The sequence below is a fragment of the Pristiophorus japonicus genome, chromosome 12 (assembly GCF_044704955.1).
Source record: "Pristiophorus japonicus isolate sPriJap1 chromosome 12, sPriJap1.hap1, whole genome shotgun sequence".
Lineage (NCBI taxonomy): Eukaryota > Metazoa > Chordata > Chondrichthyes > Pristiophoridae > Pristiophorus > Pristiophorus japonicus.
In genome coordinates, this window is record NC_091988.1 from 163106461 (window position 1) to 163130128 (window position 23668).

Below are 23668 nucleotides of genomic sequence, written 5' to 3' on the forward strand. Positions count from 1 at the left end.
GATGTCAGGCTGACTGGTCTATAATTCCCTGTTTTCTCTCTCCTTTTTTAAAAAGTGGGGTTACATTGGCTACCCTCCACTCCATAGGAACTGATCCAGAGTCTATGGAATGTTGGAAAATGACTGTCAATGCATCCGCTATTTCCAAGGCTACATTAGGGTTCATCCTTTTCAGAAAGTAGGCTGGAAATAAATTATTGAGCCTGCATCATTACTGTTCAGTGGTTAGAAAAGAGAAATTGCTTGTCTTTAGGTTAAAAGCTTTGGGTTAAGAAGGAAAGAGTTTATATTTATATAACACCTTTATATAGCACCCCAGGATGTTCCAAAGTGCTTCAGAGCCAATGAAGTACTTTTGAAGTGGTCACTGGGTTGAAAATAATTGGAGGACATAATTAGAAAGGGTTCAGTGCTGTGAATAAGATTGTATATGGCAGCAATCAGAGATGATCTAACCTTTGATGAGGGGAACATGGAGGCTATCTGCATCGAAAACTGATGTCATCAATAAATTGGATATTAAAACAATTAGGGCAAAATTAATAAATTTACGTACAATTATTATCTGAGCAAATGAGGACACCAATTGGAGATGGAACACATCAAAAAACAGCTTTTTCAATCTGTCAAGTTTTCTAGACCGATCTTCCTCATCTTCGGGAGAAGGACATTCACGTGGGCGAGATTGCGCTATTTGCCCATCTCTTGCCCAGCGCATGTCCTTCAAACTCTTGCGCTTGGCAAAAGCAGGCGCATAGCCTACTTTTATCAGCATTTAAAACATATAAAATACATATAAAAATAACATTTAAAAACACATTTTTATGTTAAAAAACCCTCTCCACTATGGTAAGTTTATTTTAAACTCTAATTGCAACACTTAAAAATTTTCTAACACATTTCATTAACTTTAATTTAAATTAATGTTATATATGTGAGGTGTTTTTTTAATGTTTTATTTGTGTTCGGGTGTTGGGGGAGGGGTTTTCTCATTCATAATGAGTACGCAGACTTACAGAGTTCCCATTATTATGAATGAGAATACTGTACCTTCATTGGCTGTCCAGTGCCATGTGACTCAAGCTTCTCCCTCCGCATCTCCAAGACGTGAACGCGCCCCAATGCGCAGGAAGAGGCCTCAGAACGCTGCAGGAGCAAAAGGTAGGTGCAGATCTTTTTTCTTATTTTCAGGTGAGCGCTCACGGGAAGCCCAGAACCGGGATTTCAGGCCCATGGGCTTTTCTACTTGAAACAATAAAAAGAATTGATGGTGTAGGACTGGGTGGCACAATGCATTCTTATTTTGCTTCTTGGATCTATGTTATGAACCAGTTCAGATTGAAGGGATGAATCTCTCTATTGACTGTAAGAATCCTACATATGAATACAGCTAGATAAGATTTATAAAGGGTCAACAGCATTTTACATTTTCTAAATGGAAACGTAAAGGACAAGAGCAAAGTTATGCATTATTTGTACATGCATGTGATTAGGATCCAGCTGGATAACGTGTACTGTATTGGGTACCTCTTTATAGAAAATAAATTAAAGCTAGAGAGAGCATAGAGTCACCAACCAGTGATGATAAATTATAGTTATGAGGAGAGATTTGAGGGACTGAGACTATTTCCAATGAACCCGAGAAAGCTAAAAGGAGATCTAATGTAGCCTTTTTAAGAGTTTTAATAGACTGTATAGGGAAAGATTATTTCCGCTGGTTGGGGTGATCAGTCATTTAAAATTGTCAGAGAAAATGAGGGGAGATTAGGAGAAATGTATCTACACAGATAGTTTCTGGCATGTGGAATGCTTTGCCACAAGGAGTAGTTGTGAAAGAAACCATTGTCTATTTTAAGGGAATAGATACACATTTGAAGCAGAGGACAATAAAATATCTTTGGGAAGAGAGCACGGCCATGAGATTAGTTTTGATTGCTCTAGTAAAGAGCTAGCATAGACGCAATGGGCCAAATGGTCTCTTCCTTCCATGCTGTAAACATTTATGGATCTATGTTGGTGACAGTATTGATGCAGTTCTTAGTAGTTGTGGGACCCTAAACTATTCACACTTTAGCACAAATGGTGTAAGGCAATCTCACACAGTATCACAAAGCTGCCTAATTTGGCATGAGTAAAAATTCACACCAGTGGAGTACTAATCTAAAATTGTAGTTAAGGTGTATTGTTGGGGCAGTGTAGAGGGATTTGTAATTTGGATCTGGCTGCGGTGTAATCAGCCTGAATGTATTTGAAGCTGATCTGGGCAATGCAAATGGAAAATAGCATTCCATTTGCCAGGACTGGCATCTCATTTTGATGCGGATAATTAAAAAAAACAAAGTGAAATGAAAGTTGGGAGGGAAGAATTTTTAGGTGCATTATCAATTTAGTTGAGCTGGTGCAGGCTGCATTTTGGTCCAATATATTAAAAAGATATCAGAGAAGAGATGGTAACTTGTTAAAATCACATATGGAGAGGGTTATTAATAGGTATGGATCTGATTGTAGAGTTCCTCAGGGCTCCACTTTGGTCCCATCACTGTTCATCAGTGGAACCATTCTCAAATTTCTTAACTCTTAGGCCTACCCGATCCAATCGACTTAGTACTTCCTCAAGATTGCGGAGATGAGAGTCGGTGTCCCTACCCGTGATGAATATGTCATCTTGAAACACAACCGTCCCCGGGATGGACTTGAGCAGACTGTCCATGTTGCGCTGGAATATAGCAGCTGCCGACCTGATGCCGAATGGGCATCGATTGTACACAAAAAGGCCACGATGTGTGTTGATGGTGGTGAGTAGCTTAGACTCTTTGGTCAGTTCTTGTGTCATATACGCAGATGTGAGATCAAGTTTCGAGAAAAGTTTTCCTCCAGCCAACGTGGCAAATAGGTCCTCTGCTCTGGGCAGCAGGAATTGTTCCTGTAGGAAGACTCTGTTTATGGTAGACTTGTAATCCCCACAGATTCGCACGGATCCATCAGGCTTCATGACGGGGATGATGGGACTTGCCCACTCACTGAATTCCACGGGAGTAATTATGCCTTCCCGCGGAAGCTGGTCCAGTTCGTTTTCAATCTTTTCCCTCATCACATGAGGTACAGCTTTAGCCTTGTGATGGACCAGTCTGACATTCTGTGTGATGTAGATTCTAACTTTAGCTCCTTTGAAGGTGCCCACACCTGGCTGAAAGAGATGTTCAAAACGGCTTAGAACTGTTGAGTAGGAGGTCCGTTCCTTTGACGACATGGCGTGAACATCACCCCATTTCCAATTAAGTTCTGCTAGCCAGCTTCTCCCCAACAGGGCTGGGAGATCCCCGGGGACAATCCACAGGGAAAGTCAGTTCACCATCCCTTTGTGTGTGACCGAGAGCATGGTGCTGCCAAGGACTGCGTCAATTTCTTTAGTATAGGTCCTTAGTTTGGTGTCAATCTTTGTGAGTTTTGGTCTGTTGCTTTTGCGCGGCCACAGCTGTTCAAATTGTTGAACGCTCATGAGGGACTGACTGGCCCCCGTGTCCAGTTCCATGTTGACGGGTATCCCGTTGAGTAGAACCCTCATCATAATTGGAGCCGTCTTGGTGTAAGAACAGTGGACATTGATCGAATTAACCCGCTGTACCTCGGTGTCCCGTGCACTGTTCCAACCGTCTTCTGGTCCGCTTTCCGACCCTTCCGATTCGTATACCAGCCGAGCTGCATTTTATTCTGCACATGCGAGCCAGATGCCCTGTGTAGTTGCAGTTTCTGCATACCCTGCTTGAGTGCCTTCCCCCACATCTCCAACACAGACAGTTTTCACTGTTTCCGAAGGATGAGCTGCGTCTGGCTGATCTCCCTTGAGCTTCTCTCAATCTGTTGTTGATTGCTCACATTGTGGGTTGATGAGGTGTGATCGGCCGTTCATGTGGCCCTTGATTTTGATGGCTTCTGGCGCCACTGTCTGCTGTTGAAGGCCTGCTCTCCTGCCTTTGTCTGTGTGTGGGGGTAGCGGTTTGTTTCACAATGTGAACCCCTTGTTCCGATGCCTCGTTGGTTGTCGTACCCAAAGTATAGATCAGCCTCGATTCTTCTTCGCCTGCCAAGAATGTCTGTGCGACCAGTGCTGCTGCCTCTAGAGTCAAGTTCTTAGTCTCTATAAGCTTTCAGAATATGCCTGCGTGGCCTATTCCTTCAATAAAAAAGTCTCTCAGTACTTCTCTCCTTAGTTCATCGGGGAACTCACATGAACTAGCCAGCCTCCGAAGTTCTGCCACAAAGTCGGGTATGCTTTGGCCCACACTGCGTCTGTAGTTGTAGAACCTGTGTCTGGCCATGTGTAGGCTGCTCGCTGGCTTCAGCTGGTTTCTCTCCAGTGTGCTCAACTCCTCAATTGACTTGCTTGCTGGTTTCTCGGGTGCCGGCAGGTCTTTCATTAAAGCGTATGTTTTCGAGCCACAGCTGGTCAAGAGATGGGCTCTTCTCTTGTCTGCCTTATCGTCACCCAGCCAGTCTTTGGTCACAAAGCTTTGCTGGAGCCTTTCTATAAAGTCATCCCAATTGTCTCCAGCATCCTATTTCTCATCTGAGCTGTTGGTAGCCATTCTGTGGATTCTGTGATCCCGTAACTCGTCACCACTGTTAAGTCCTGACTCTGATGTGCTGACTTACACGAGACACATGCTGAAGTCAAGGTTACTCAGGACCTGCACCTTTAATTCACAGCTCTCCAGTGCTGCACTTGCCTGAGACCTCCCTTTATATACTATACTCAGTGGAACAGGTATGGAGTGTCTCCTGCAAGTGCACCCCTGGTGGTAAGGTATGTTTATTGTTTCAGGTCATATCCAGTTAAAGTCATGTGTAGCATGGTAAGATACAGCTATATACAGTAATGTGAGATACATGACAGAGGCAGTGCAACAAATGTTCACTAGCTTGATTCCTAGGATGAGAGGGTTGTCCTATGAGGAGAGATTAAGCAAATTGGGCCTATACTCTATGGAATTTAAAGAATGACTTTCATTTATGTAATGCCTTTCATGGCCATTGGATGTCCCAAAGTGCTTTACAGCCAATGAAGTAATTTTTGATGCACACTGTTTTTTTAAATTTTATTTGAGGAATAAATATTGACCAGGACACCGGGGATAACTCCCCTGCTGTTCTTCAAAATAGTGCCATGGGATCTTTTATGTCCACCCTGTTAGAGCAGATGGGGCCTCGGTTTAACGTCTCCTCTGAAAGATGGCACATCAGACAGTGCAGCACTCTCTCAGTACGGCACGGGAGTGTCAGCCTAGATTTTTGTGCTCAAGTCTCAAGAGTGGGATTTAAGCCCACAACCTTCTCACTCAGAGGTGAGGGTACTACGGATTTGAGCCACCGGCTAATACTAGGTGATCTCATAAAAACATGTAAAATTCTGAGCGGGATTGAGAGGGTAGATGCTGAGAGGTTGTATCTCCTGACTGGAAAGTCTAGACTTAGGCGGCTCAGTTTCAGGATAAGAGGTCGACCATTTAAGACTGCGATGAGGAGGAATTTCTTCACTCAGCAGGTTGTGAATCTTTGGAATACTGTCCCTCAAAGGGTTGTGGAAGCTGAATCATTGAGTGTCTTCAGGTTGACATAGATTTTTGAACTCGAGGGGAATCAAGGGATATGGGGATCAGGCAGGAAAGTGGAATTGATGTCGAAGATCAACCATGATTTTATTGAATGGCAGAGAATGCTCGAGTGGCCGTATGGCCTTCTCCTGCTCCTAATTCTATGTTCTTATAGTTTTGGCACATATGTACTGTTATGTCTTTAGATGCTCTGATAATGACTCCACGAGGCAATGTATTTTACTTGAACTGTAGTGACCTTAGTCCATTTAATGTAACTCCAGAGTGAGTATCACACATGGTGGCCTACCGTTTATACTAGGCCTGGCACACCTGTACAGGTAACCTATAAGTCTCCCACTGCAGTGCCCTCTGGTGGCACACCTTAGTGACCATACAGCTGGTGTACAAGTTTCCCACAGTAGAGACGTCTGATGGCACATCATATGTAATAGTACAAGCAGTAAACATAGAAACATAGAAAATAGGTGCAGGAGTAGGCCATTCGGCCCTTTGAGCCTGCACCACCATTCAATATGATCATGGCTGATCATTTTGCAACTTTAGAATCCCATTCCTGCTTTCACTCCATACCCCTTGATCCCTTTAGCCGTAAGGGCCACATCTAACTCCTTTTGAAAATACTAATGAACTGGCCTCAACAGCTTTCTGTGGTAAAGAATTCCACAGGTTCACAATTCTCTGAGTGAAGAAGTTTCTCCTCATCTCGGTCCTAAATGGTTTACTCTTTACCCTTAGACTGTGACCCATGGTTCTGGACTTCCCCAACATCAGGAACATTCTTCCTGAATCTAACCTGTCCAATTCAGTCAGAATTTTATATATTTCCATGAGATCCCCTTTCATTCTTTTAAATTCCAGTGAATATAAGCCTAGTCGATCCAGTCTTTCTTCATATGTCAGTCCTGCCATCCCGGGAATTAGTCTGGTGAATCTTTGCTGCTCTCCCTCAATAGCAAGAATGTCCTTCCTCAGATTAGGAGACCAAAACTATACACAATATTCAAGGTGTGGCCTCACCAAGGCGCTATACAACTGCAGTTAGACCTCCCTGCTCCTATACTCAAATCGTCTCGCTATGAAGGCCAACATGCCATTTGCTTTCTTCACCGTCTGCTGTACCTGCATGCCAACTTTCAATGACTGATGTACCATGACACCCAGGTCTCATTGCACCTCCCCTTTTCCTAATCTGTCACCAGTTAGATAATATTCTGCCTTCCTGTTTTTGCCACTAAAGTGGATAACCTCACATTTATCTACATTATACTGCATCTGACATGCATTGGCCCATTCACCTAACCTGTCCAAGTCACCCTGCAACCTCTTAGCATCCTCCTCACAGCTCACACTGTCACCCAGCTTAGTGTCATCTGCAAACTTGGAAATATTACATTCAATTCCTTTGTCTAAATCATTAATGTATATTGTAAATAGCTGGGGTCCCAGCACTGAACCTTGCGGTACCCCACTCGTCACTGCCTGCCATTCTAAAAAGTACCCATTTATTCCTACTCTTTGCTTCCTGTCTGCCAACCAGTTCTCTATCCACATCAATACATTACCCTCAATACCATGTGCCTTAATTTTGCACACTAATCTCTTGTGTGGGACCTTGTCAAAAGCCTTTTGAAAGTCCAAATACACCACATCCACTGGTTCTCCCTTGTCCACTCTACTAGTTACATCCTCAAAACATTCTGGAAGACTTGTCAAGCATGATTTCCCCTTCATAAATCCATGCTGACTTGGACCGATCCTGTCACTGCTTTCCAAATGCGCTGCTATTACATCTTTAATAATTGATTCCAACATTTTCCCCACTACCGATGTCAGGCTGACCGGTCTATAATTCCCTGTTTTTTCTCTCCCTCCTTTTTAAAAAAGTGAGGTTACATTAGCTACCCTCCACTCCATAGGAACTGATCCAGAGTCTATAGAATGTTGGAAAATGATCGCCAATGCATCCACTATTTCTAGGGCCACTTCCTTAAGTACTTTGGGATGCAGACTATCAGGCCCTGGGGATTTATCGGTCTTCAGTCCCATCAATTTCCCTAACACAATTTCCTGACTAATAAGGATTTCCTTCAGTTCCTCCTTCTCGCTAGACCCTTGGTCCCCTAGTATTTCCGGAAGGTTATTTGTGTCTTCCGTGAAGACAGAACCAAAGTATTTGTTCAATTTGTCTGCCATTTCTTTGTTCTCCATTATAAATTCACCTGATTCTGACTGCAAGGAACCGATATTTGTCTTTGCTAATCTTTTTCTCTTCACATATCTATAGAAGCTTTTGCAGTCAGTTTTTATGTTCCGTGCAAGCTTATTCTCATACTCTATTTGCCCCCTCCTAATTAAACCCTTTGTCCTCCTCTGCTGAATTCTAAATTTCTCCCAGTCCTCAGGTTTGCTGCTTTTTCTGGCCAATTTATATGCCTCTTCCTTGGATTTAACACTATCCCTAATTTCACTTGTTAGCCACAGTTGAGCCACCTTCCCCGTTTTTACGCCAGATAAGGATGTACAATTGTTGAAGTTCATCCATGTGATCTTTCAGTGTCTGCCATTGCCTATCCACAGTCAACCCTTTAAGTATCATTCGCCAGTCTATCCTAGCCAACTCACGTCTCATACCATCGCAGTTACCTTTCTTTACGTTCAGGGATCTAGTCTCTGAATTAACTGTGTCATTCTCCATCGTAATTAAGAATTCTACCATATTATGGTCACTGTTCCCCAAAGGGCCTCACACAACAAGATTGCTAATTAATCCTCTCTCATTACACAACACGCAGTCTAGAATGGAAGGCTCTCTAGTTGGTTCCTCGACATATTTGTCTAGAAAACCATCCCTTATACACTCCAGGAAATCATGTTTGGATACATGACATCACCCCCCCCCCCACGTCGTTAGTGCAAATCACCTTCATTCATTGACTGTGCTCTGGGCTTAGCTCTATCTAGTTGACCCTTGGAGGGTTGTTTCCATCTTGGGTGAGTAGGTGGTGTTTCATTGGCAGTAGAGGTGCTGGTGGTTTCTATTGTGTTCCTAACACAGATGAGGCTGCACACAGGGAGGTTAAAGTAACAGTAACCTCAGTCTTTAATAAGACACTCCAGAATGAGGAACAGGCCTTACGGGCCGGCTTATATACAGTGCTCCCAAGGGATGCTGGGATCCCTTGAGTCTTCAGGGGATGAGCTCCCTGGTGGCAGAACATGGGAGTGCATGCTTTACAGATACACAACATCACTCCCCCCGCAAAGTCAAAGTGAAAACTATTTACAAGGTGAGGTGGTCGGGAGCCTTTCTTTCCCTGGTGGACCGCCTCGGTATAAATGTCTGTTCTGGTGTGTTGGCTCTGCCCTCGCTGGGCTGGCGTGTTGTTGGCCCTGCAGGGCTGCTAGGTGAGCCTGGCCTTGCTGGGTTGTTGGGCGTGATGGGTTCAATTTCCTGGTCCGGCGTGGTGTCGTTGATCCTTTGGGTGTGTGTTGTGGGCTCGAAAAAGGTGGTGTATGCTGTGGATTGTTCAGGGCATTCTGTGAACCGCAGCCTCGTTTGGTCCAGGTGCTTTCTGCAAATTTGTCCATTGTCTAGTTTGACTACAAACACCCTATTCCCTTCTTTAGCTATCACCGTGCCCACGATCCACTTGGGACCATGTCCATAGTTTAGCATATACACAGGGTCATTCAGATCAATTTCCCATGACACAGTGGCGTGACGATCGTTTACATTTTGTTGCTGCCGCCTGCTCTCTAACTGATCATGCAAGTTGGGGTGAACCAGCGAGAGTCTGGTTTTCAGTGTCCTTTTCATGAGTATCTCAGCCGGGGGCACCCCTGTGAGCAAGTGCGATCTTGTGCAATACTCGGGACAGGCAGGCTTGGAGTGAGCTTTCTGTGACTCATTTAAGGCTCTGTTTGATGATTTGTACTGCCCGCTCTGCCTGCCCATTGAAGGCTGGTTTAAACGGGGCCAAGGTGACATGTTTGATCCCATTGCGGGTCATGAATTCTTTAAATTCGACACTGGTGAAACATGGCTCGTTGTCACTGACCAGTATGTCAGGCAGGCCGTGTGTGGCATACATGGCCCTCAGGCTTTCAATGGTGGTGGTGGCGGTGCTTCCTGACATTATTTCACATTCAATCCATTTTGAAAAAGCATCCATCACCACCAGGAACATTTTACCGAGAAACGGGCCCGCATAGTCGACATGGATCCTCGACCATGGTCTGGATGGCCAGGACCACAAACGTAGTGGTGCTTCTCTGGGCGCGTTGCTCAACTGAGCACATACGCTGCATTGCCGTACACAGGACTCTAAGTCAGAATCGATACCGGGCCACCACACGTGGGATCTGGCCATCGCTTTCATCATTACTATACGCGGGTGTATGCTGTGGAGATCCGAGATGAACGTCTCCCTGCCCTTTTTTGGTAGCACTACACAGTTACCCCACAAAAGGCAGTCTACCTGAATGGACAGCTCATCCTTTCGCCGCTGGAATGGCTTGATTGGCCCTTGCATTTCAACTGGGATGCTGGCCCAGCTCCCATGCAGTACACAGTTTTTTACTAGGGACAGCAGAGGATCTTGGCTGGTCGAAGTCCTAATCTGGTGGGCCATGGCAGGTGATTTATCATTTTCAAACGCTTCCATGACCATCGACAAGTCTGCGGGCTGCGCCACCAGTAAAACAAGTTTGCAGGCTGCGCCATTTCCACCCCCGTGGTGGGCAATGGTAGCCGACTGAGAGCATCCGCACAGTTCTCGGTGTCTGGCCTGTGGCAGATGGTATAGTTATGCGCTGACAGCGCAAGTGCCCACCTTTGTATGTGGGCTGAGGCATTAGTATTTATCCCCTTGTTTTCAGTGAACAGGGATATGAGGGGCTTGTGATCGGTTTCCAGCTCAAATTTGAGGCCAAACAGGTACTGATGCATTTTCTTTACCTCGAACACACACGCTAATGCCTCTTTCTCAATTACGCTGTAGGCCCTCTCGGCCTTAGACAAGCTCCTGGAAGCATAGGTGACAGGTTGCAACTTCCCCGCAATGTTAGCTTGTTGTAATAAACACCCGACTCCATACGACGATGCGTCACATGCTAGCACAAGTCTTTTACACGGGTTATACAATACAAGCAGCTTGTTGGAGCATAAAATGTTTCTGGCTTTCTCAAAAGCAATTACTTGTTTTTTTCCCTATACCCAGTTCTCACCTTTGCGCAATAACTCATGTAAGGGCTCTAAAAGGGTGCTTAACCCCAGTAGGAAGTTACCAAAATAGTTGAGGAGGAATGACCGCAGCTCCGTGACATTCTGTGGCCTGGACGCGTTCCTGATAGCCTCTGCCTTGGCGTCTGTGGGCCGAATGCCATCCGCCACGATCTTTCACCCCAAAAACTCCACTTCTGTTGTCATGAAGATGCATTTCGACCTCTTCAGCCGCAGCCCTATGCGATCCAGTCGCTGGAGGACCTTCTCCAGGTTTTGTAGGTGCTCGGTGATGTCCCGACCCGTGACCAATATATCGTCCTGAAAGATCACCGTGTGTGGTACCGACTTGAGTAGGCTCTCCGGTTTCTTTGGAAGATCGCTGCAGGCAACCGAATTCCAAATGGGCATCTGTTGTAGATGGACAGTCCCTTGCGCGTGTTAATGCAGGTGAGGCCCTTCGAAGACTCCTCCAGCTCCTGCGTCATGTAGGCCGAAGTCAGGTCGAGCTTGGTGAACGTCTTGCCTCCTGCCAGCATCGCAAATAGGTCATCTGCCTTAGGTAGCGGGTATTGGTCCTGTAGCAAGAAACGATTAATAGTTACTTTATAATCGCTGCAAATCCTGACCTTGCCATCACTTTTGAGTACTGGAACAATCGGGCTGGCCCAGTCGCTGACTTCCACCGGGGAAATGATGCCCTCGCGTTACAGCCTGACCAGCTCGATTTCCACTCTCTCCCTCATCATGTGAGGTACCACTCGCGCCTTGTGGTGAATGGGTCGTGCCTCTGGGAGCAAGTGGATCCGCACCTTCGCCCCAGAAAAGTTTCCAATGCCTGGCTCAAAAAGGGAATGAAATTTGTTAAGAACCTGGGTACATGAGGCCTCATCGACATGTGATAGCACTCGTATGTCATCCCAGTTCCAGTGGATTTTGCCCAACCAGCTCCTTCCAAGCAGTGTGGGGCCATCGCCCGGGACAATCCAGATTGGCAGTTCATGCACCGTGCTCTTGTAGATGACCTTGACCATGGCGCTGCCCAGGACAGTGATAAGCTCTTTGGTGTACGTTCACAGTTTCGTGTGGATGGGGCTCAGAGCTGGTCTGAATGCTTTGTTGCACCACAGTCTCTCAAACATCTTTTTAATCATGATGGATTGGCTAGCGCCAGTGTCCAGTTCCTTGGCTACGGGTAAGCCATTCAATTTTACGCTTAGCATTATAGGTGGACATTTCGTCAAAAATGTGTGCACCCCGTGTACTTCAGCATCTGCCTCCTCTCTCTGAGGTTCGAAATTGCTTTGATCTTCCTCTGCCACGTGGTGGTTAGCAGGTTTTGCAGAGCTTGCAGCTCGTTTGCAAGCTCGTCGGAGGTGCCCCATTGTTCCACAGATCTTGCAAACATACCCTTTGAAGCGGTATGAATAGGCTGAATGGAAGCCTCCACAACGCGAACAAGGTGTGAATTGCCTTGCATTCATCCTTTGTTGGGGATTCTGAGTCATCTGGGTCACCTGAGGCCTGCTGGCAGTTGCAGACTCGCAGGTTCTGCCCTGTACATTTCTGCTCGCAAACACAGTTTCAGTTAATTTATGAACATTGCTAGCACTTGTGTGCTGAGAGATTTGTTTGGTGTTATCACTGGTGGACATAAATGCCTGTGCTATCGCAATGGCCTTACTGAAGGTCAGTGTTTCTACAGTCAAAAGTTTTCGTAGGATGGTCTCGTGGCCAATGCCCAGTACAAAAAAGTCTCTGAGCATTTGCTCCAGGTAGCCATCAAACTCATATTGTCCTGCAAGTCGCCTTAACTCGGCGACGTAGCTCGCCACTTCCTGACCTTCAGATCGCTGGCACGTGTAGAATCGATACCTCGCCATCAGTACGCTGTCCCTCGGGTTAAGATGCTCCCGAACCAGTGTACACAGCTCCTCATATGACTTATCTGTGGGTTTCACCAGAGCCAGAAGATTCTTCATGAGGCTCTAGGTCGGTGCCCCGCAGACTGTGAGGAGGACCGCTCTCCTTTTTGCAGCGCTCCCTGCTCCGTCCAGCTCGTTGGCTACTAAGTATTGGTCTAGCCGTTCGACATAGGCTTCCCAGTCCTTACCCTTCGAGAACTTCTCCAGGATGCCCACAGTTTGCTGCACCTTTGCATTGGATTCGTATTCTCGTCGCCAGTTATTGTGTTCCTAACACAGATGAGACTGCACACAGGGCAGTTAAAGTAACAGTGACCTCAGTTTTTAATAAGACACTCCAGAGTGAGGAACAGGCCTTAGTGGCCGGCTTATATACAGTGCTCCCAAGGGATGCTGGGATCGCTTGGGACTTCAGGGGATGAGCTCCCTGGTGGCGGAATATGGGAGTGCATGCTTTACAAATACACAGCAGTTTCTGATTGCGCGTCCATGGCCACTCCATTCTCTACCCCACACATGTACATTATGCCGGTGGTTCATTACATTCATATACATTCAAGTCCAGAAAAAAAAATTACATTTACAGCATTACATTTGTGAGGCAAATACATTTGACTTGTGAGGTACATACTTGATACATACTTGGAATCAGTACTGGTGTCAGCACCGGTGCGTGAGGACAATCTAGTACCAGAATTGCTGGATGGTGTCCAGGTAGTCTGGTGGCGGCGCAGTGCCCAGTGCTGGCAGTGGGAACTTGGTTGGCTCAAGTTGCCTGCTCTCGGGGCCTTTGTCATTGCTCCTAGCATCGGGCAGATTTGCACTGTGACCTCCCTGTCTTTTCCTTGCGCCCTGGGTCGCTGCTGCTCCCTGAGGAGCAGTCGTCTAGCAGTGTGCAGGGAACTGCTGACTCGCTTGCCTGGGCGTTACTTGGTTTGGGATCCTGGCTGGTCCTGGTCCCATTTCGGAGAACCATTGCAGGTGACCCTTCGTTCCCAGGTGTAGCTTTAGTGGCGATAGGATCTGGGAGCTGTGCCTTTGCGCGGTTTGCTCTTTCAGGCTCCAGGCGGTTGGTGTCATCGGGAGCCTGAGAGGTGGAGCTGATCAGGGGCAGGATATCGATACCAGTGCCATTGCCCTCCTGAGGTCGCTTGCTCTGCAGCTTGTCTATTTTAGCTGCTTGTGGCCACACTCCATGGTGCATCACTCTGGTCCCAGGGACGCAGGCTGGAAAGCTCGCTGGACCTGTGTGCTCCAGATGGGTGTTTGCCCGCTACATTAACTGAATGCAGTTGAAATCCTACATCTCACAATGTTTCATTACTCATTGTGGATAAACTGTAGCTCCGATCGCAATCGCACAACTTTTCTATACTTATTACATGTATAAAACTCTGATCATCAATTACAAGCTTTACATTTAACTCACAGTTGCTATTACATTGATTGAGAATGTGGACCTGTCCCTTTAAGTGTGGTGGGTTGCCGGCCTCCTTTAAGAGAGCCTTGCTATCTTTACCCCAACCATCTTCTTCGCTTGGTGCCATGTGTTGCTCCATCAGCGCTGCATCTCGTGGTCTGATCGCTGCCATCTTTTTTCCATCCACGATGTCGACTGCTGTGATCCTCTTCTCCCCGGGTTCTGCCACCGAGGCTGGGAAGTTGCCTTTGGATCTGATTTTCTTCCTGCCACTGGAACCCGGAAGGTGCGTTCAGGTCGTCTCAGCTGGATCATCTCCACGCAGTCGTGCTGAGTGGTCTGTGCCTCGAGTGCTGTGCTGGTCTGCTCACTGGTGCCGGATCCAACCTTAGGTGAGGGCTTGCTTTGCCTCTGAGCGCGGGGGACGTCGATCGCTGGAGGGGTGAAATCTTCCCAGCTCCAATGGATCTTCTCCATCCACCTTCTTCTGAATAGCGTTGGCCCATCACCTGCAACAATCCAGAGTAGTAACTTGTGCACCATGCCATCCTGGAGTACCTTTACATCCGCACTACCAACGACTGGGATAAGTTCATTAGTATAGGTTCGCAGCTTTGCCTGAACTGGGACCAACTTGTGTTGTTCAGCTTGATTGTCACATAGCCTCTCAAAGGCTTCTTGATCCTTACTGACTGGCTCATCCCGTGTCCACTTCCATGAAGACTGGAATGCCATTTATCTCCACTTCCATCCTCAGCGGGGAATATTCTGTGGTGCAGGTAAACATGCTATACACCTCATTGTGGGGCTGAGCTGCCTCTCTGACTATCGCTTCATAATCCGTGCTGGATTCATGGTCATCTACAGACTCTTCATCAACACAGTGAGTCATATTTCTTTTACACATTCACTGAAGGTGGCCCTCTGTGCTGCATCCTTTACACACATAGTCCTTAAAATGGCACTGGTGAGCCCTGTAATTCCCTCTGCAACGCCAGCATGATGCTACTCGATTAGCCCCCCTCAGCGGACTCTGAGTTAAGGGACTCGGGGGCCTGTTCTCTCTTCCCTGAGGAGATTCACTTTCTACAGCCCAGCCTCTACAAGGCGCCATTCTGTGTACAGTACTTGCCGGGTTTGAGTCCTGAGGGTGAGTCATCCACCTAGAGCTGCAAGTTGAGGTCATGAATGCTTGGCTCACGGAGATGGCCTTCTGCAGTGTGACTGTGGTATCCGCTGACAGTAGCTTATGAAGAAGGCCCTCATGGCCAATTCCAATGACAAAGATATCCCGCAGCGCTTCGGTGAGATGATTGCCAAAATCACACGGCGCCGCCAGCCTCCTGAGGTCTGCAGCATATTTCGCGATTTCCTGGCCTTCGGGCCGTCAGTGGGTATAAAACCAGTGTCTGGCTGTGAGAATGCTCTCTTTGGGTTTGAGTTGTTCTTGGATCAGCGATACAAGCTCCTCGTACGTTTTGGTCATTATCTTTGCTGGTGCCAGCAAGTACCTGACGAGACCATAGATGGTAGGTCCACAACTGGTTAGCAGGATAGCTCTGTGCTTATCAGCCAATGTGGCTGGATTATCGCCTGCCAGGTCGTTTGCTGTGAAGAAATGGTCGAGCCTCTCCACAAAGGCGTTCCAATCATGACCATTGGTGAACTGCTGCAACGTACCAAGGTTACCCATTTTCGCATGAAAGTCCGTAATCTCGTCGCCAATTGTTATGTCTTTAGATGCTCTGATAATGACTCAAGTACAATGTATTGTACTTGAACTGTAGTGACCTTAGTCCATTTAATGTAACTCTAAAGTATCACACGTGGTGGCCTGCCTTTTATACTAGGCATGGCACACCTGTACAGGTAACCTATAAGTTTCCCACTGCAGTGCCCTTAGTGACCATACAGCTGGTATATAAGTTTCCCATAGTAGTGCCCTCTGGTGGCACATCATATGTACAAGCACTAAACATGTTTGGATACATGACATATACCATGCAGGACAATGAGAGAGCACAGATTTAAGGTGATTGCTGAAAGAACCAGAGGTGACATGAGGGAACACTTTTTTATGTAATGATTGGTTGGGAATCGGATTGCACTGCCTGATAGGGTGGTGGATACAGGGTCAAAATAGCCTTCAAAAGGCAATTGGATAAATATTTTAAGAAGAAAAAATTTGCAGGGATATGGGGAAAGAGTGGGGGAGTGGGACTAACTGGATTTCTCTTCGATATAGCCAGGGCAGGCTCAATGGGGCGAATGGCCTCCTTCTGTGCTGTACTATCCTATGATTCTATTCTATAAGAGAACCCATCAAACATGGATCTGGAAAGAAACCTGGAGATAATAGCTGATCACTTGTTAAAAGTGCATACACGGGGAATTTTTTGGGCTGTAGGCGTAACGTATGATGTTGGGTCAGCTGGGAACATATATTTTGACAGCGGGTAGGGAACCTTCTGTCAAACCACCTCCACGCTAGTGTCCCAGATATTGGGTCCGTCATCGCTGAACAAACCAGAAACAAGCGGCGGAGGAAATTTAGATTATTAAGAGCTTGTTAACAGGCACTTAAAAACTATTTTAAGCTCACCTTTAGATTTTAAGAGTTTGCCAATGGCTTCCCCGCTGCTCGGGAATCATGTCAGATAAGGAGGTTGGGCGTTGTGTCAGCGTGGGATGATTTGAACATAAGAACAACGTAAGAAATAGGAGCAGGAGTAGTCCATTTGGCCCTTCGAGCCTGCTCTGCCATTCAATAAGATCATGGCTGATCTGATCATGGACTCAGCGCCACTTCCCTGCCCACTCCCCATAACCCTTTACTCCCTTATCACTCAAAAATCTGTGTGTGTCCACCTTAAATATATTCAATGATCCAGCCTCCACAGCTCTCTGGGGCAGAGAATTCCATAGATTTACAACCCTCTGAGAGAATAAATTTCTCCTCATCTCAGTTTTAAATTGGCAGCCCCTTATTCTATGTCCCCTAATTTTAGTTTCCCCTATGCGTGGAAATATCCTCTCTGCATCCACCTTGTTGAGTCCCCTCATTATCTTATAAGTTTCAATAAGATCACCTCTCATTCTTCTGAATTCCAATGAGTATAGGCCCAACCTACTCAAGCTATCTTCATAAGTCAACCCCCTCATCTCCAGAATCAACCTAATGAACCTTCTCTGAACAGCCTCCAATGCAAGTATATCCTTCTTTAAATACTGCATGCAGTACTCCAGCTGTGGCCTCACAAATACCCTGTACAGTTGCAGCAAGACTTCTCTACTTTTATACTCTATCCCCCTTGCAATTAAGGCCAACTTTCAATTTGCCTTCCTGATTACTTGCTGTACCTGTATACTATTTTTTTGTGTTTCATGCACAAGGACCCCCAGTTCTCTCTGTACTGCAACACTTTGCAATTTTTCTCCATTTAAATTATAATTTGCTTTTCTATTATTTCTGCCAAAGTGGAAAACCTTACATTTTCCTACATTGTACTCCATCTGCCAAATTTTTGCCCACTCACTTAGCCTGTCTATATCCCTTTGCAGACTTTTTGTATCCTCACAATTTGCTTTCCCACCCATCTTTGTATCATCAGCAAACTTGGCTACATTACACTCGGTCCCTTCATCCAAGTCATTAATATAGATTGTAAATAGTTGAGGCCCCAGCACCAATCCCTGCGACACCCCACTAGTGACTGTTTGCCAACCGGAAAATGACCCCTTTATCCTGACTCTCTGTTTTCTCTTAGTTAGCCAATCCTCCAAACATGCTAATATATTACCCCCAACCACGTGAACTTTTATCTTGTGCAGTAACCTCTTACGTGGCACCTTATCGAATGCCTTCTGTAAATCCAAATATACCACATCCACTGGTTCCCCCTTATTCACCCTGCTCATTACATCCTCAAAGAACTCCAGCAAATTTGTCAAACATGATTTCCTTTTCATAAAACCAGGCTGTCTCTGCTTCATTGAATTATGCTTATCCAAATGTCCCGCTACTGCTCCCTTAATAATGGTCTCCAGCATTTTCCCAATGACAGATGTTAGGCTAACTGGTCTATAGTTTCCTGCTTTTTGTCTGCCTCCTTTGTTAAATAGGGGCATTACATTTGCGGTTTTCCAATCCGTTGGGACCGCTCCAGAATCCAGAGAATTTTAGTAGATTACAAACAATGAATCCACTATCTCTGCAGCCATTCTCTTAAAACCCTAGGATGTAAACCATCAGGTCCAGGGGACTTGTCTGCCTTTAGTCCCATTATTTTACTTAGTACTACTTCATTAGTGATAGTGATTGTATTAAATTCCTCCCTCACTATAGCCCCTTGATTATCCACTATTAGGATGTTTTTAGTATCTTCTACCGTGAAGACCGATACAAGATATTTGTTCAATGTCTCTGCCATTTCCCTGTTCTCATTATTAATTCCCCAGTCTCATCCTCCAAGGGACCAACATTTACATTAGCCACTCTTTTCCTTTAAATGTACTTGTAGAAACTCTTACTGTCTGTTTTTATATTGCGTGTTAATTTACTTTCATAATCTATCTTCCCTCTCAAACATTTTTTTAGTCGTTCTCTGCTGGCTTAAAAAAGTATTCCAATCCTCTGGCCTCCCACTAGTCTTGGCTACATTGTATGCCTTTCTTTTCAATTTGATACCCTCCCTTATTTCCTTAGTTAGCCATGGATGATTATCCCTTCTCTTACAGTTTTTCCTTCCCATTGGGATATATTTTTGTTGCGAGTTATGAAATATCTCCTTAAATGTCTGCCACTGCTCATCAACCGTCCCATACTTTAGTCTATTTTCCCAGTCCACTTTAGCCAACTCTGCCCTCATACCTTTGTAGTCTCCTTTATTTAAGCTTAGGACATTGGTTTGAGAACCAACTTTCTCACCCTCCAATTGAATCTGAAATTCAACCATATTATGGTCACTCATTCCTGGAGGATCTTTTACTACAAGGTCATTTATTAATCCTGCCTCATTACACCTGGTCAGGTGGGCAGAGCAGTGGCAAAAGGAATTTAATTCAGAGAAGTGTGAGATGAAGCACTTTGGGAGGGCTAATAAGGAAAGGGTATACACATTAAGCGGTAGGCCACTTAATAGTGCAGAAGAACAAAGGGACCTTGATGTGCTTGTCCGCAGATCACTGAAAGTAGCAGGCCAGGTGGATAAGGTGGTTAAGAAGGCATCCGGAATGCTTGCCTTTATTGGCCGGGGCAATAAAGCAGGGAGGTTATGGCTTAAATTGTATAATACTTTGGTTAGGCCACAGCTGGAGTACTGCATGCAGTTCTCGTCACCATATTATAGGAAAGACGTGATTGCACTAGAGAGGGTGCAGAGGAGAGTTACTAGGATGCTGCCTGGAATGGAGAATCTTAGTTATGAGGACAGATTGGATAGGCTGGTTTTGTTCTCATTGGAACAGAGGAGGTTAAGAGGAGACCTCATTGAGGTGTACAAAATATTGAGCGGCCTGGATATAATGGATAGTAAGGGCCTATTTCCATTGGTGGAGGGGTCTATTACGAGGGGCATAGTTTTAAGATGGTTGGTGGAAGGTTTAGAGGGGATTTGGGGGGGGGGACTTCTTTACGCAGTGGGTTGTGGGGATCTGGAACTCGCTGTCTGGAAGAGTGGTGCATGCAGAAACCCTCACCACTTTTAAGAGATGGTTGGATGGGCACTTAAAGTGCCGTAACCTGCAGGGTTATGGACCTAGAGCTGGTAATTGGGATTAGACTGGATGACCTTTTGTTGGACGGTGCAGATATAATGGTAAGTACTGCAGGGAATCAAATACGGCCAGGGTGATCTCCTGGACTAGTTTCGATCGCTTAGATGGGTTGGAGAGGAATTTTCCCAGATTTTTTTCTCCTTAAATTGGCCTGGATTTTTATCTGGTTTTGGCTCTCTCAGGAGATCACATGGCTCCGGTTGGGGTGGAGTGTAGAAAGTTTCAGTATAAGGGGTGTTGCAGTTGTGTGAGGTGGACTGGTTGGGCTGGGTGCTTTTTACCTTTCCGTCATTATTCATAGGTTTATATGTGTTGTGGAGCATTAAAAATATAGCACTCACATGAAAGGTCTTTTATAGAGAAAAGAGTTGTTTATTAAAACCTGATTAATCAAGGGAGATCTGGCCGCATCAGTACCGTTACTAAGTGCTCTGCACGCCGATCTCACAGCACAGGTGGTGCAATTACATTTTTATAGAGTCGAAATACAGAAACTAGGCGGGGAAGTGTTACATTAGTTATTTGCCACCAGTCCCCGCCCACCTACTACTAATGCATTGGTTGATACAGGTTACAGGCAATTTCATTGGTTACAGTAATTTCTAATGATTCTATTGGTACATTCAGCTCTGACAGCTGTTGCTAGGGAACAGCCCCTGCAGGTTATGTGCACTTTCCTGGGAATGTCTTCCCAGGCTTGTTATCTTTGCCAGAGTCTGGTTACACTCTGCTTTAAAGAGGCTTTTGTCCCTCTTATCTCCTGTGTCTGGAACATCGTGGCCTTCTCTCATTATTTCTGTGAGCTGTCTACTTAAATCTTGTGGGTGTTCTTTTCTCCGAAGAGAATTCCTCTGACCTTAGTTTTTCTGCCTAATTCAGCTATTCTACCATCACCGCATTTTAAACCTTACTCTCAGTCTTTCTTCCTTTATTTTAATTACACCGAATTACTTTACCCCTAATTAAGGTTTTTCGCCCTTACAGTATGTAACCTTCAGGGCTGCTGACCAAGGGCCATGCGGCTCTTTGTCGGTCGGCATGGACACAATGGGCCAAAATGGCCTCCTTCTGCGCTGTAAATTTCTATGTTTCTTTGTTTCTTACACAGTACTAAATATAAGATAACCTGCTCCCTGGTTGGTTCCACAATGTACTGTTCAAGGAAACTATGCTGGATACACTCTATGAACTCTTCCTCAAGGCTACCCTAGCCAATTTGCTTTGTCCAATCAATATGAAGGTTAAAATCACCCATGATTATTGCCATTCCTTTATTACAAGCCTCCATTATTTCTTGATTTATACTCCATCCAACTGTGTAGCTAATGTTAGGGGGCCTATTGACTACACCCACCAGTGACTTTTTCCTTTATTATTCCTCATCTGCACCCAAACTGATTCAACATCTTGATCCTCTGAGCCAATATTGTTTCTCACTAATGCACTGATCGCTTCCTTTATTAACAGTGCTACCCCACCTCCTTTTCCTTTCTGCCTATCCTTCCAAATTATCAAATACCCCTGAATATTTAGTTCCCAGTCCTGGGCACCTTGCAACCATGTCTTTATAATGGCTATCAGATCATACCCATTTGTATCTATTTGTGCCATCAACTCATCTATTTTCTTATGAATGCATCGTGCATTTAGACAAAGAGCTTTTAAATTTGTATTTTTTTCTACCCTTTTTTCCTGCTTGTTTCCTCTGTCCTTCAAACTCACTTTCTACATTTTTGCTTTCTAATTCAAGCTTTACAACCCTCCCTACTGAATCTATTCTCAGGTTCCCATCCCCCTGCCAAGCTAGTTTAAACCCTCCCCAACAGCACAAGCAACCCTCCTGCTGCCGCCGTGAGGATATTGGTCAGTGGATATTGGATATTGACAGCTACAAATGGTCTATAAAAGCTTCCATTTCATAGGTGTTCACTTTCTAAGGTTAGAAGCTGTTGCTTACTGCATTTGGAAGACAGATCGAGCTTTATGCAGCTTGCAACTGTTTGGAGCAAACTCTCTATCCAGCGTCACCTCATTGGAACATCCTCTCTTACCATTGACAGATCACAACTGTCATCTCAACCTCACCTGTTATCCATCAGCATCACTGCCATTGAAAAAAATCTCACCTTGGTCCTCAGAATCCCATCATGATCAGCCCCAACACCAGTAACACCAGGCACTCCAACAGCACCAACAACAATATTGGCTAGGATAGACTGGAGAATGATACTTAAAGGGCTGACGGTGGATAGGCAATCGCAAACATTTAAATATCACATGGATGAACTACAACAATTGTACATCCCTGTGTGGCATAAGAATGATAAAGGGAAGGTGGCTCAACCGTGGCTAACAAGGGAAATGAGGGAAAGTGTTAAATCGAAGGAAGAGGCATATAAATTGGCCAGAAAAAGCAGTAAACCTGAGGACTGGGAGAAATTTAGAATTTAGCAGCAGAGGACTAAGGGTTTAATTAGCAAGGGGAAAATAGAGTGTGAGAGTAAGCTTATAGGGAACATAAAAACAGACTGCAACAGCTTCTATAAATATGTGAAGAGAAAAAGATTAGTGAAGACAAACGTAAGTCCCTGCACTCGGATTCAGGTGAATTTATAATGGGGAACAAAGAAATGGCAGACAAATTGAACAAATACTTCGGTTTTGTCTTCACGAAGGAAGACACAAATAACCTTATGAATGTACTAGGGGATAGTGGATCTAGTGAGAAGGAGGAACTGAAGGATATCCTTATTAGGCAGGAAATTGTGTTAGGGAAATTGATGGGATTGAAGGCCGATAAATCCCCAGGGCCTGATAGTCCGAATCTCAGAGTACTTAAGGAAGTGGCCCTAGAAATAGTGGATGCATTGGTGATCATTTTCCAACAGTCTATCGACTCTGGTTCAGTTCCTATGGACTGGAGGGTAGCTAATGTAACAGCACTTTAAAAAAAAGGAGGCAGAGAGAAAACAGGGAATTATAGACCGGTTAGCCTGACATCAGTAGTGGGGAAAATGTTGGAATCAATTAAACATAGAAACATAGAAAATAGGTGCAGGAGTAGGCCATTCGGCCCTTCGAGCCTGTACCGCCATTCAATGAGTTCATGGCTGAACATGCAACTTCAGTACCCCATTCCTGCTTTCTCGCCATACCCCTTGATCCCTCTAGTAGTAAGGACTACATCTAACTCCTTTTTGAATATATTTAGTGAATTGGCCTCAACAACTTTCTGTGGTAGAGAATTCCACAGGTTCACCACTCTCTGGGTGAAGAAGTTTCTCCTCATCTCGGTCCTAAATGGCTTACCCCTTATCCTTAGACTGTGTCCCCTGGTTCTGGACTTCCCCAACATTAGGAATATTCTTCCTGCATCTAACCTGTTTAAACCCGTCAGAATTTTAAATGTTTCTATGAGATCCCCTCTCATTCTTCTGAACTCCAGTGAATACAAGCCCAGTTGATCCAGTCTTTCTTGATATGTCAGTCCCGCCATCCCGGGAATCAGTCTGGTGAACCTTTGCTGCACTTCCTCAATAGCAAGGATGTCCTTCCTCAAGTTAGGAGTCCAAAACTGTACACAATACTCCAGGTGTGGCCTCACCAAGGCCCTGTACAATTGTAGTAACACCTCCCTGCCCCTGTACTCAAATCCCATCACTATGAAGGCCAACATGCCATTTGCTTTCTTAACCACCTGCTGTACCTGCAG

General features: G+C 45.3%; 1 long non-coding RNA gene across 1 annotated transcript in view; it reads left to right on the forward strand.

Annotated features, from left to right (window-relative positions):
• The first annotated feature begins 1094 nt into the window (after positions 1-1094).
• Positions 1095-23668, forward strand: part of LOC139277032 (uncharacterized) — an 88282-nt gene continuing 65708 nt past the window's right edge. Inside the window, exons 1-2 of the long non-coding RNA XR_011596022.1 lie at positions 1095-1161; positions 2582-2795. This is a non-coding gene — a long non-coding RNA (uncharacterized lncRNA). The remainder of the gene's footprint in view (positions 1162-2581; positions 2796-23668) is intronic.